The 11595-nt window shown below is 37.3% G+C and overlaps 1 protein-coding gene across 1 annotated transcript in view; it reads left to right on the top strand.

The window, feature by feature from the left end:
- MTA3 (metastasis associated 1 family member 3) overlaps positions 1-11595 on the top strand; it is a gene marked incomplete at its 3' end in the record, with an annotated part of 132582 nt that overhangs the window by 23885 nt on the left and 97102 nt on the right. The window lies entirely within an intron of this gene.

The raw sequence follows: 11595 nt of genomic DNA on the forward strand, positions 1-11595 counted from the left end.
TAGAAATGGAAAAGAAACAGCACAGTGATGGGGGGAGTCTAGTTTAGGGTGAAACAATGCATTCTTACATTGCATTCTTAATGAATTTTCATTTTCTCATTACATCCAGCTGCCCCCAGCTATTTCAGACCATAAATGTCTAAAGGCTACCAAAAAAAAGTAGATATTGTCCAACAGCAGAAACACTTTGTATGTGCATATTTATTTTCTCTCTTACTGGCAAATCACATAATCACGGAATATTCAAATCACATAAACACTGAATATGTTGGAATGGACCCACAGGCACCACTGAGTCCAGCTCCTGGCCCTGCACAGGACCATCCCCAAGAGTCACACCACGTGCCTGAGAGCATTGTCCAAATGCTCCCTGAGCTCTGCCAGGCTGCCTGGTGCTGTGACCACTTCCCTGGGGAGCCTCTTCCAGTGCCCAGCCACCCTCTGGGTGAAGAACCTTCTCCTGATATCCAACCTAAACCTCCCCTGACACAGCTTCAGGCCACTCCCTTGGGTCCTGTCACTGGGCACCACAGAGATGTTGCTTCTCTCTCTCACTGACAACACAAAAACTGGAAGTTGGAAAATTTTGTATTAATTTTCTGTGCTTGATTCAGCTACTTGTTCTGAGTTTGAGAAAGTCATTTAACTGTCAATTTTCTGCTGCTCCAACTATAGCATGGAGATAATAATCCTGTGCAGTTTCTTTTACTTACTTTGACATTTAGATATTGAAATAAGGTATTCTCCTTGCAGAGGGAAGATTACATAGAAGAAGTATTGTAAATGTCTTCTCACCTTACAACTCGGGGAGCAAATACAGTAGAGGTTCTCCAGTGCATAGTTCACAAAGAAGGCAGAAAAACACGTGAATTCATAGTACATGCCACACAGCACAGCAGGCAAAAGCAGAGTGATGACTTGCATCTACTTTTCAGAACAGATGAATGTTGTAGGACTGTGCTGTCACGTGTTACTAAGACCTTTACCAGACAAATTCTGGAACAAGCTTGATGTAGATAATGATGTTTCAGCAACCTTAACTCTGTTTTAAAAAGAAACAAGAAGGCAAATACACTATAAAATATGCCTTATTTAGCTTTTTAACTTACTGTGTTCACATTCTGTGATTCTCAGTAGTTTTCTTAACTTTTAGTAATTAGCTCGTCCTGTAAAGATAATAGAAATACTGAGAAGGTGGTACTCCTCTAACTTTCTTCCATCATTTTTTCACTCCAGAATACTCAAGGATGCAGATATCACGGCCTTTCTGGGTGTCTGTTTCGGTGTTTGATGACTGTTGTGAATTTTTTTTCCCTGTCATCTGTTTGGGATTTCACTTGCTGAAATTTAGTGTCTACTGCCTTGTGTCCTATCACCGTACTTCTCCAAAAGGAGCCTGGCTCCATCTTAGTTATCTATCTTTTCATTAGCTAATTGAACAAAGCAGTAGAATTTCTCCCTTTAGTTGTCATACCTTAAGAGTGAACAAATCCAGTTTAATATCGTCTGCAGACTTGTTGAAAGTGTATTCAGGTTAATAAAGATATTAAACTGTTTGCTCCAGGGTCAGCAATTGGGGAATGCCCCCAGTAACCAGGTGCCAGCTGGACTTTGTATCACTCACCACAGCCTTTTCAGTCTGATGTTTTTTTCCAAGCTTAATTGTCTACTTATCTAGTCCATGTGTTTCCAATCTGCTTGAAGGACACTGGAACACTGCAGGCCTTGCTCAAGTCAGGTTCAATGACATTCTCTTTTGTCACTGGTCTACCAAGCTGGTTGCCTCCATATAGAAAGCGAGGGGATATTTGTGCAATAAAAAAGCCAGGGTAGCTCCATGATGTGGGCCTTTGCTCTAAGCACCTGCAGTTTAGCCCTGAGATAGGAAAAACTGGCTTTACAGGAATAAATGACACTGTGGTATGGAGTGGAGATTGGAGGTTGGAGATCAGTTCTCTCAAGAGTAAGAACACAAAACCTTAACCCCTCTGGAAGGGACAGGAGAAAGTTTTAAGTCAATTTTAAGAGAATGGAGGAGGTTTTTGGCAGCCACAGATCTTGAACTTTTCATGACATCTTCAGCCAAGAAGAGTATCTGAGCGTAATTGCCTTTTTGTTGTCATAAAGAATTTTACCTAGTACGTTTTTATTTAGTTTTTACTAATATGGTTTTGCTGCTTTTGTTTTGTCTTCTTAACTTTATCCTTTTTACATTTTTCAAACTGAATGGCAGAGGAAATTATACCTCCTCCCCTCCGAAAAATCCTATCACTAAGGTTACTTTTATTCTAGTTCACAATTCCAAATACAGTGATGTCTCGTTTATACACCTGTTGCTGTTACTTTGTAGTTGAGTTACCTTGCAGTTACTTTAGTGGGTTAGATTTCTTTTATGTGCATGTCTAATTCTGAAGCTCTTTGGTCTGCAACTGTGGGTTTTGAATAATTCTGGTGCCATTTGTTTGCTCTTGGATTAGTGAAATACAGTTTCATTCCTTATTCTGATATTTTGATTTTATTGTATATACATTATATGTAACTTTTATGATATGTAATTTGTTTTGTTAGAAATGCTGGGATTTTTTAGACTTCATCTTGTCTCCCCTTTAAATTAGGTGTCACTATGCCATTTCAGTAGCTTTAGGGAGCAGTATAAGTTTTGGCATAAAAAGCACCCGAAGAGCCAGATTTAGAAAATAATTAGTAGTAGGTATTGTAGTAGTAATCAAACATGGCAGTGCTGCCTTGTGGACAGAGTTCTTGCAGTGGAATGTATTTCAGAAGGTGGAATTGCCTAGCTGGGTGCAGCACTGTTCTGGAGTCATGGTGTGTGGTACAGTACAAGTTCATGCATCGGTCTGGGGATCAAAGACAAGGCTTGTTACCTTCGTGCCCACTTGTCAAGTTACAAGTGAAATTACTGCCTCCCCTGTCTGCTCAAATGTGTGCAGTCAGTAACACCCCTCCAGTGGATTATCTCTTTCTTTCATAATCCCTGCATGTTACAGGTGCAGTTTTGCCAGACTCTGTAATCCCACATGTCTTTGTCACAGCTGTCCTGCCAGCTGGACTCCCTGAGCCACCCTCCTTGATTAATGTCATGCAGTGAATGCACCCAGGATTGGTGCAGGTGGCTCCTATAAGCAGTGCCATCCCAGAGAGGGGCTGAGTTGAGCCAGTGCTGTGTACATGGGGTTTCAGAGGTTTGAGCATTATCAAATACAGCATTTTGGAAAGGCATGAAAAGTTATGGGGGGAAAAATGGTGAAAGTTGTCAGGAAGTTGAAACTGTTTGCCAGTGTTGTAAAATTCAACGTAAAACTTGGCATGTAGTGAGAGTGGGTCCTTGTATAAAAATCTGCAAATGGTTATCTTTTTGGAGATGCACTGGGTTGTCTGACTTGTGATTTGGGCTTTATATTTATTTTTCACTCTTAAGCTCTCAAGAGTTAATAGGTATTAAACATGTTTAGAGTGTTGTAAAAGATTGCATTAGCTTCTAAGTTAATTTGTAATTGCTCTAAAGTTTAATATTTCTTATGAATAGTGAAGCAGCATTTATTTATACATCAAGGTTCATCTTACTGTTTCAATACCTTTGCTTATTTCTTGTTTGCTTATATGGTGTTTTAGTCTTGGGGTCGTGGGGTTTTTTTTTAATGTAAGATGGTGATGACGATATATTTTTAGTGTTTGGAAAGCATACATAAGTCAAGCATTTTCAGATGTCATAAGAAAATCAGGGGTGAGTCTTTTGGGCTGCTTTATACTGCAATAACAACCCCCACCCCCTTCAGAAAAAAAAAAAAAAATCTTGCATTTAATTTTACATGTGCAGGATATCTGTGCATTATGTAGATGTTTGTCATTATGGGGTTTGTTCAAAAACTAGTAAATTTGCACTGTAATCTTTAATAGGGAGTGTTTATTCAATCTGCAATTGGATGAACTAAGTGTTTCTTGTGCTTTTTAGAGGATCATATTTGTTGCTTGACATAAACAGCAAATTCAAGTTTTCTGTGCACCTATGGCCTTTTACTCAGAAAAACTTTCTGAGCTTTGATTCTGAAATCTTTATTATACATACCCTGTATTTTAAAAACTGACAAACAAAAGACAAAACCAAGAAAAGAACCCTCCAAACTATCTTAAGATGGTCTAGGCTTGGTTTATTGCTTCTGTTCCAACACAGAAAGGACTTCATGAGCCTTTTAAAAATTGTGATTGCATAAGATAGTTATATTAAAAGCTGATTAATATGATTGGGGAGAATGTGAGTATTTTTGCAGAATGACTGTGCATTTGTGACATTAAAGAGCATCCAAATAGTCAGATCATGAGAAGAGTTCTCCAACTTTGATTAAGAAATTTGGACCTTCTGCATATTTTTATATGCAAGCATACAAAAAAGTGTACTTGAACTTCTAAAATATTAGTCTATAAGGGCCTATAAGGTTTCCCTCTTTTGACATTATTCTGATCAGTAATGCAGTCCAGAACACAGTGTTAATTTTTTTTTTTAGTTTTGTGTTTTGTTTGTTTTAATTGTTTGGTGATGGTGGTTTTGTGTTATTTTGTTGGTTGTGGTTTTGGCTGTTGTTAAATGGTACCCTTGCTCTTGGGCAGACTAAAGGAACTTTGATTGGTACCACTTTGTAGGCATAGCAGAAAAAGCAGCTTAAGAATGTGCAGTTTATAAGAACATGCCATGCTTACAAGCTGTATCAGTGTGACACTTTTTAGATGTGTTATAAATGACTCAGTTGTTTGAAGTATCAATATTAGTGAGTCCTGATGAGATCATGAAGAAGAAAGAACAGCAAAAAAGAAAGTTGTGTGATAAAACTGAGATTTAGAGAAATACTTTTCTTCTGAATGTGGGATTCCTTCACTCAAAACACAACAAATGATCTGAAGCTCAAGATGGATACGGCAGGTCATTTTATAGTGTTGCTTTTCAAGACAGGCCACTTTAGAATTTAGTGGTATTACCACAGGATTTCTAGTTTTGACATTCCTGGCAAACTAGAAGTTTCTGCATACAGGGTGTGTGGGTATATATACAAATTTTAGCTACTTTTTAAAAGCTTACTATGAGCCTTATAAGCCTGATTATTTTCTGGCATAAATCAGACTGGATAAGGAATGAATTTGTTTTGCATAGGTATATGCTTACCTGATCATTTGGATTGTTGAGCAGAGTATTCTTCCTTTCTGGATTGAGTTTATTTGGAGTAAAGGGACCTTTGAAGCATGTCTGACTCTTCCCCCCCCCCCCCCCCCCAATAGGATTCAAAATATTCTTACTTGAATTAAAACGAAAATTCAGTCTAGGAGAGAATTCTGTTTTCAGATGTGGTCAATAGCCAGTACTAGTAACAGTGTAAGAAAAAGTATATTTATCAGTGGAAAACTGTCACTTAAATATCTGAAAATCAGTACATATTTCCCTGTAGTGATATAATTACAAAGTAGGAGCCTTTCATATGGTGCAAAACTTTTATGCTCAGTTGCATGGAGTGATGTGTGTTGCTTCCGAGCTGGGCAACTTGTAATGGACTTGATGATCTTAAAAGTGTTTTCCAACCTAAATAGTTTCATGATTGTATGAAAAATCATTCCTAACCAGCCTCCTGTGGTTTTGTTCAATTCATGTGCATCACTGCTGCTGTGCTAAAAGGCAACAATTTTTTTACTTTTAAGCATGAATTAGTCCCTAGAGAAAAGATATCAATGACTTGAGTTTGCAACAATGCAGTTTCCCGTTTACAGCAAGTACATCTACAGTTATGCTTGTTTTGAGATATCAAAATATATAGTTTTACTATGGCTGCATCAAGAAAATATTTACCTTTTAATTACTTTTAAATCCATGTGAGTTGGGCACGATTGCTCTGTAAATGTTACCAATTTCAAGTGGTCAAAATTAGCACTCTAGCTCTAATTAAAACTGAATTTTTTGACTAAAAGCCACACTCAGTATAAAAATCCTGGGCCATGCATATGATCTGTGCATGTGTTCAGATGGCAGGCATTTACTAGTTCATTTAGATGTGCATAAATCAGTTTGCCATGCATTCTATTTTTAATTTTATTTGATCAAGCATGTATTAATCAGATAATATCAAGTTTATTGATTTATCTTTTGGCCACAGATACACAATCTTGTACTCTTCAGAAGATTGGCATTATTTTGTCAGAGGCGCAGATCCCAGTAGTAGTCACCTAGCGAATACTTTTGGTTTTCGTTTGGGTTTTCTTCTTCATGTTTGAGATGGCTCTGTAAATGAACAGAGACAAACTTGAGCCAATTCATTATGAATCAATATAATGCAGAATTTTTTTTTGCCAATTCCAAATATTGATTGAATATTTTAAAAGTCAAAATGTAGTTAGGGATCTATTATAGGTTTAAATCACTATGATGATGGGGTTTTTTTTTGTTTTTAGTGTTATGCAATAGTTTGCTCTCCAGTTAATCTCTTTGCAGTCTTGTGAACTTGAAATTTGCTATAAAGACATTGGTATGTGTCTGTCAGCATCATTCTGTGCCCCTTAAACTGTACTTCAAAGTAAAATGCACAGGTACTCTTAATATTGGCTTCCAGTGACTGGGGAATCAATTTCATATAATTAGTAGAAGCTCTTTGAACTCCACAGTTCCCACTCTGTGGTTTGGTGATCATCATTGCTATTTAGGCTGCTTGTAAGGGATCGAGACTTGGCTCAAACTGGATGTTTCATTGGAAATCTTCAGGACACTTTCTCATTTAAGAGAGTTCAGGAAAAAAAAGTACTGTTATTTCAGGTAGCTCTCTCTTTCTTTACTCAGTATCTGTACCTTTCCCACTCCTCCTTTTCTCCCTTTATGCTGGATATGAGAAAGATTACTCTTGAGTTCTACTCCTGCACCTGCTCCTTTCTACCCCTCTTCATTATGCACCTTCATTTTAGTTTAATCTCTGATTGTCACTGAAGTAACAGCATATGTTAAAATCAAATCAGATTTTTCCTCACAAGCATAATATTTCCTAATATTCTTTCCTGTTATTTTATTTTCAGACTGTCTAGCTAGTGACTCATGCTTCTGTGTTCCAAATGTCTACCAAGACACTAACATTTCTTGATGCAGATCATCAAGATACAATTGGTATATATCTGTACAAAATCATCCAACATAATTCTGTCATATTCAGGAGAGCAATTAATAATTGTTATTTCCAAGTCTCTGGGGTCATGCCTGCATGTGTTTTTTTCTTTCTGCTGCTTGTATCTGAATTAGCAATGCATTTAAAGTTTCATTGACTTGGTGGGAACCCAGAGCAATGAGTTCTGAGAGTTCTTGCACTGTGTCGTTGTCATAGGCTACATCTTCATTCCAATAGGAGATTTCATTGGCATGATACTGAGCCCATGAGGTTGCCTTTCTCTACTCCTATCATTCATGCTGGTTAGCAGGCAGCAGGTGTTTTGTTTCTTGTCATTTCTTCCTGTATTTTTTTTTTTTTGCATACCTCCTGTTCCAAGAAATCCTTATTTTAAAAAAATTAGTATGTCATGGGCTGTCTTAGTCATCTGGTGAAAACGTGAAGAAATAGCCTGCAAGAACAGCAGAACGGGAATTGTAGAGGCTTTCCACTGGTGTGCTGATGATGCCTTTTCCTGGTATTAAAATCAAGAGTCATACACAGTTAAAAGGGAAAAAGGGATTTTACCTTGGTATTTATTTTAAGGATCCTTAGGTGCACATGTCCAGGTCAAATGCACTGAAATGCACACTCCCAAAAGATCTGGTATAACATTATGGGTTTTACTAATTAGCATATCTATCAAAAATTCCCCAATGAGAGGCTTGAATGAGCCCCCCTCCTCAGGGAGCCTTCCCCTGGATGGTTCTGTCTTAGTTTACAGAATGTGTTCTGGAGAGGACCTTGGGGTCTGGTCCCCTACCTACAAAGCTTCTAAAATGTTTAGTCTCTCAGCTTGACAAACAAGTCCAAGAATGTAGGCAAAAAGCACTAAGAATACAGAAGTTGTAAAAAGGTATAACAGGGGTATAAAGAAAAGGCAAAAAATCTTCATGGCATCACTGAAACCAACAGGGACTGTAAAAAATGAAGAAGTTGCTGTTGATTTCGATTCATTTTGATAGTTTTAAAATAGAAATGTTTGCATCAGCTTTTTAAAAATGTAGGTAGAGATTTTAATCAATATTTTTGAGTACTTTGAGAAAAAGGTCTTTAAAGAACAATTACCCAGACAGTGCAAACAAGAAGGCATTTAAGTGTATCTTCCGGGCAGTTTGGTGTTTTGCTCTAGGTTGTTTAACCAGACTATACTGAAGTCTTTTCATAACATTGTCTGGTGTAATTCTCGAGCTGGTTATCATCATCTTTTGCCTTCATTGTAACAGCTTAGTAAGGGCAGTCTTGTCCTTCTCTCATCTAAATATTGATGTCAGAATCTTGTCTAAAGTATGTTCCCACGTTTTTTATTCCTCTATTTGGTCTCACTGAAATATGGTACTTTTTTGTCTTTAGTTTTCAAGATCTCTTAGGTCTTAGCTTACTCTCTGTGAAGTCTCTACTTCAGGACTGGCATGGTAACTGACATCTCACGTAGAATGTTGATTTTCATTAGGTCCTTATTGAAACTCAAAAAGTCTCACAAAGCTGTCATTTATTTGTTAGAATTTAATTCTCCTTTTCTTTGTTCCATAGTAAACAGTCCCCCACCCATCCAAGGAAAAATAGTTCCCTAAAACAGGGAGGGGAGGAAAACAAATCCTTATGTTCCCCACAATGAGACTTCTATCTAACATGATGACTAGTATCTCCTACCATTTCCTTTTAATCCTCACTAGTGTCTCTGTGCTTTGAGGTTTCAGCTGTAGATGGTTAGAGGTTTGGTTTTGGGACTGTATGGTCCTAGCTTTCGGCTGTTGAAGAAATCCTTTCCTACAAAATCATTAAGGCACTTTTTCTATAGTATGATTTTTGTGAAGAGAGAGAGTGAGTCTCATTTCTATATTGTAACAGAAGGGCTTCCCTGGGGTATGGAAGTAGGTTGTATGCATGGAAAAATAGCTTGTCAGGCATCCCTTAGCTGATGGGTGTAAATGATCAGGAATCGTCAACCCACTGGTGAAGTCACCTGGGACATACAAAAAAATTTACAAGCAGACAAAAGCTTCTAACAGATGAGAGTGAAGGAAGGTGTTGCATGTGAAAAGAGCTTTCACATGATTAATGCTTTAAAGAAAAAAGTTATGAGTTGTGGCTCTGGCTACTAGGACAGGTGAAGAAATTCAATCCTAAGTGTTTTATATGATAGAAGCTGGCAAATACCATGAGCACATATATACAGTCAAGTTTTATTGTCTCCTTTTACTGCAAGACCTCTAAATTACTTTTTGTTGCTGTCTGATTTAATAATATAATAAGTTTTGTTGACATAGTTGTCAGCTCAGTGGAACAACTCTTTATTTATGACCAGTTTAAATATGAAGTACATCTAAGAGCAGAAAGAATTCTGGAGGCACAACTTAATCTCATCAAAATTAAATTGTAATGAAGACATAAAAGCTAACTTACTTTTTTGTATGCTGTTTGTGTATTGCTGAGGTTGCTCAACATTCCTACAAGATAAATTTTGCCTAATTCTGTAGGAAATAAAAACAAATTTTCTGAATATTTTTAATTTGAGAAAAAGGACCAAACCAGATATGTCATCTTAACATCAAGACCTTCTGATGCTGTTAACTAATAATTCACCTTGGTGATACCAGTTAAGTCAAGAATGCTGCTTGTTGGAGGAATACAGCTTAGATCAGACAATTAGAGTCACATAAGAGGAGGAAGGTTTCATACGTGAAAAAACAGTAGACAACTCTTCATTTATTTATTTAATTATTTTTTTAAAGCCAGCTCTTTGTAGTTTTTACCTGAGTTTTGTTCAGTTTAGTGACAGATTTCAGGCAGGAGACTCCAATAGAACAATGAAACTGTGGCATTGTATGCCTTCAGTCTAAGTAATACTCAAATTGCACAGACAGTAGGATTTCTGAAAGAAGAGAGTATAATTTTATTTTGGTGTGTGACTGATTTCATAATCTGGTAAATGCAGCGTACACGCTCTTTCATTTGTTTTTGTATGTAGCTAGCTCCCCCTTTCTTTTCTCTGTCTAGTTTAGAATAGTCAGATTTTAGCCTGTTATATTGATTATTTATTTGATATAGCTCTTTCTGTCCCAATTTTCTGAAATTATTTACAAACATTAAGGAATGAAGCTCCAGAACTCTGTGAGGAGGAAAATACTGTTTTTAAATCCAGAGAAGCTATGGGTTTTCAGAAACATCCCTTAAAGAAATTACTCCCAAATCGCTTTGTAATGTGGTTTAAATGACATTAACTTTTTCTCCAGGGCTTTTTGATTATTAGTATTGAAGAAAGGGTGAAAAGTGCAGTGGTGGTAGGAGAATATTAAGGGGCATATTACTGCAAATCAATATTCACTTAAGTTATTTCCTTAGCATCCGTGACTGAGGTGTGCTGGAAACAATACAATTAACTAGATGCTTGGTTAAACCCAGCAGGGCATTTGCAACTAAACAGAGAAGCTTTTCCTCCGATGGGAAAGAAAGAGAGGAGTTACATAAACAGAAGCTTTTATAAGTTTGGTAAAGATTCTAAATCACTTCTATTAAGTATTTCAGGTTTCTAGATTACAGAAATGGGTAACTGTAATATAGAGAGTCAAAATTAGAAAAAAATCTGTGATTTACCTGTTTTCAAATGTGCGTTTTGTTGGTTTTTTATTTTTATTTTAGTGTCTGCTGTAGTTCTAGTACTGTCTTTATTGAGCCACCATTCCCTGCAGTAAGAGGTCATATATGCATACAAAACGTTACCTCTGTAACCTCTGTGGCTCCAGCCGTTAGATGGTTAAAGTGCTGTACAAAGAAATGTAGCATCCAACAGAAATTCACTCACTTAGAAGACATGCTGCAGGGACTAATCTTGTGTCTTAATGAAATAAAATGAATTTTTTAACGGACCAGCAATAAAAGATGAGGTCGGTCAATAAAATACTCTTGAAGTCGCGATGGCAGTGAAGCAGTGAATGCCTCTGTGGTAATTGGAGTTAAAGAAGGGCAGGCTGTAGTGGAGAGAGAGAGCATACTAGACCTCTATGGAATAGAAGCAGACTGGAAAGGTATACTCCTGGTTAGCCTTTTACATTAAGAACCCCAATAAAATATTAAAATAAAGTTGGAAAACTGACTTCGTGCTACAACATAATTAATTTTTAGAAGTGAAGGCTCTGGAATTATCAAGGCCAAAGGTTTCAAAAGCACCGCCAAGGAAATGGGGTATGGAGGAGGTTTTCTACTTCTCCACTGCAGGAGGCTTTTCCTCCGCTGTTTATTGTGCTCAGACTTTCTTCCTCCTCTTCCCATCATTTCTCTTTGTTGGTGTGGTTCTCCTGACAGGTATGACAATGAGGAGGAATTCCGGAGGTAATGTGTGGCTTATCCCCCTTTCCCAGGATGTGCAGTGGCAGTGATTAAGGCATTAGCTGGCTATGTTCACTTA

The sequence above is a fragment of the Coloeus monedula genome, assembly GCF_965178545.1.
Source record: "Coloeus monedula genome assembly, chromosome: 2".
NCBI classification, from domain to species: domain Eukaryota; kingdom Metazoa; phylum Chordata; class Aves; order Passeriformes; family Corvidae; genus Coloeus; species Coloeus monedula.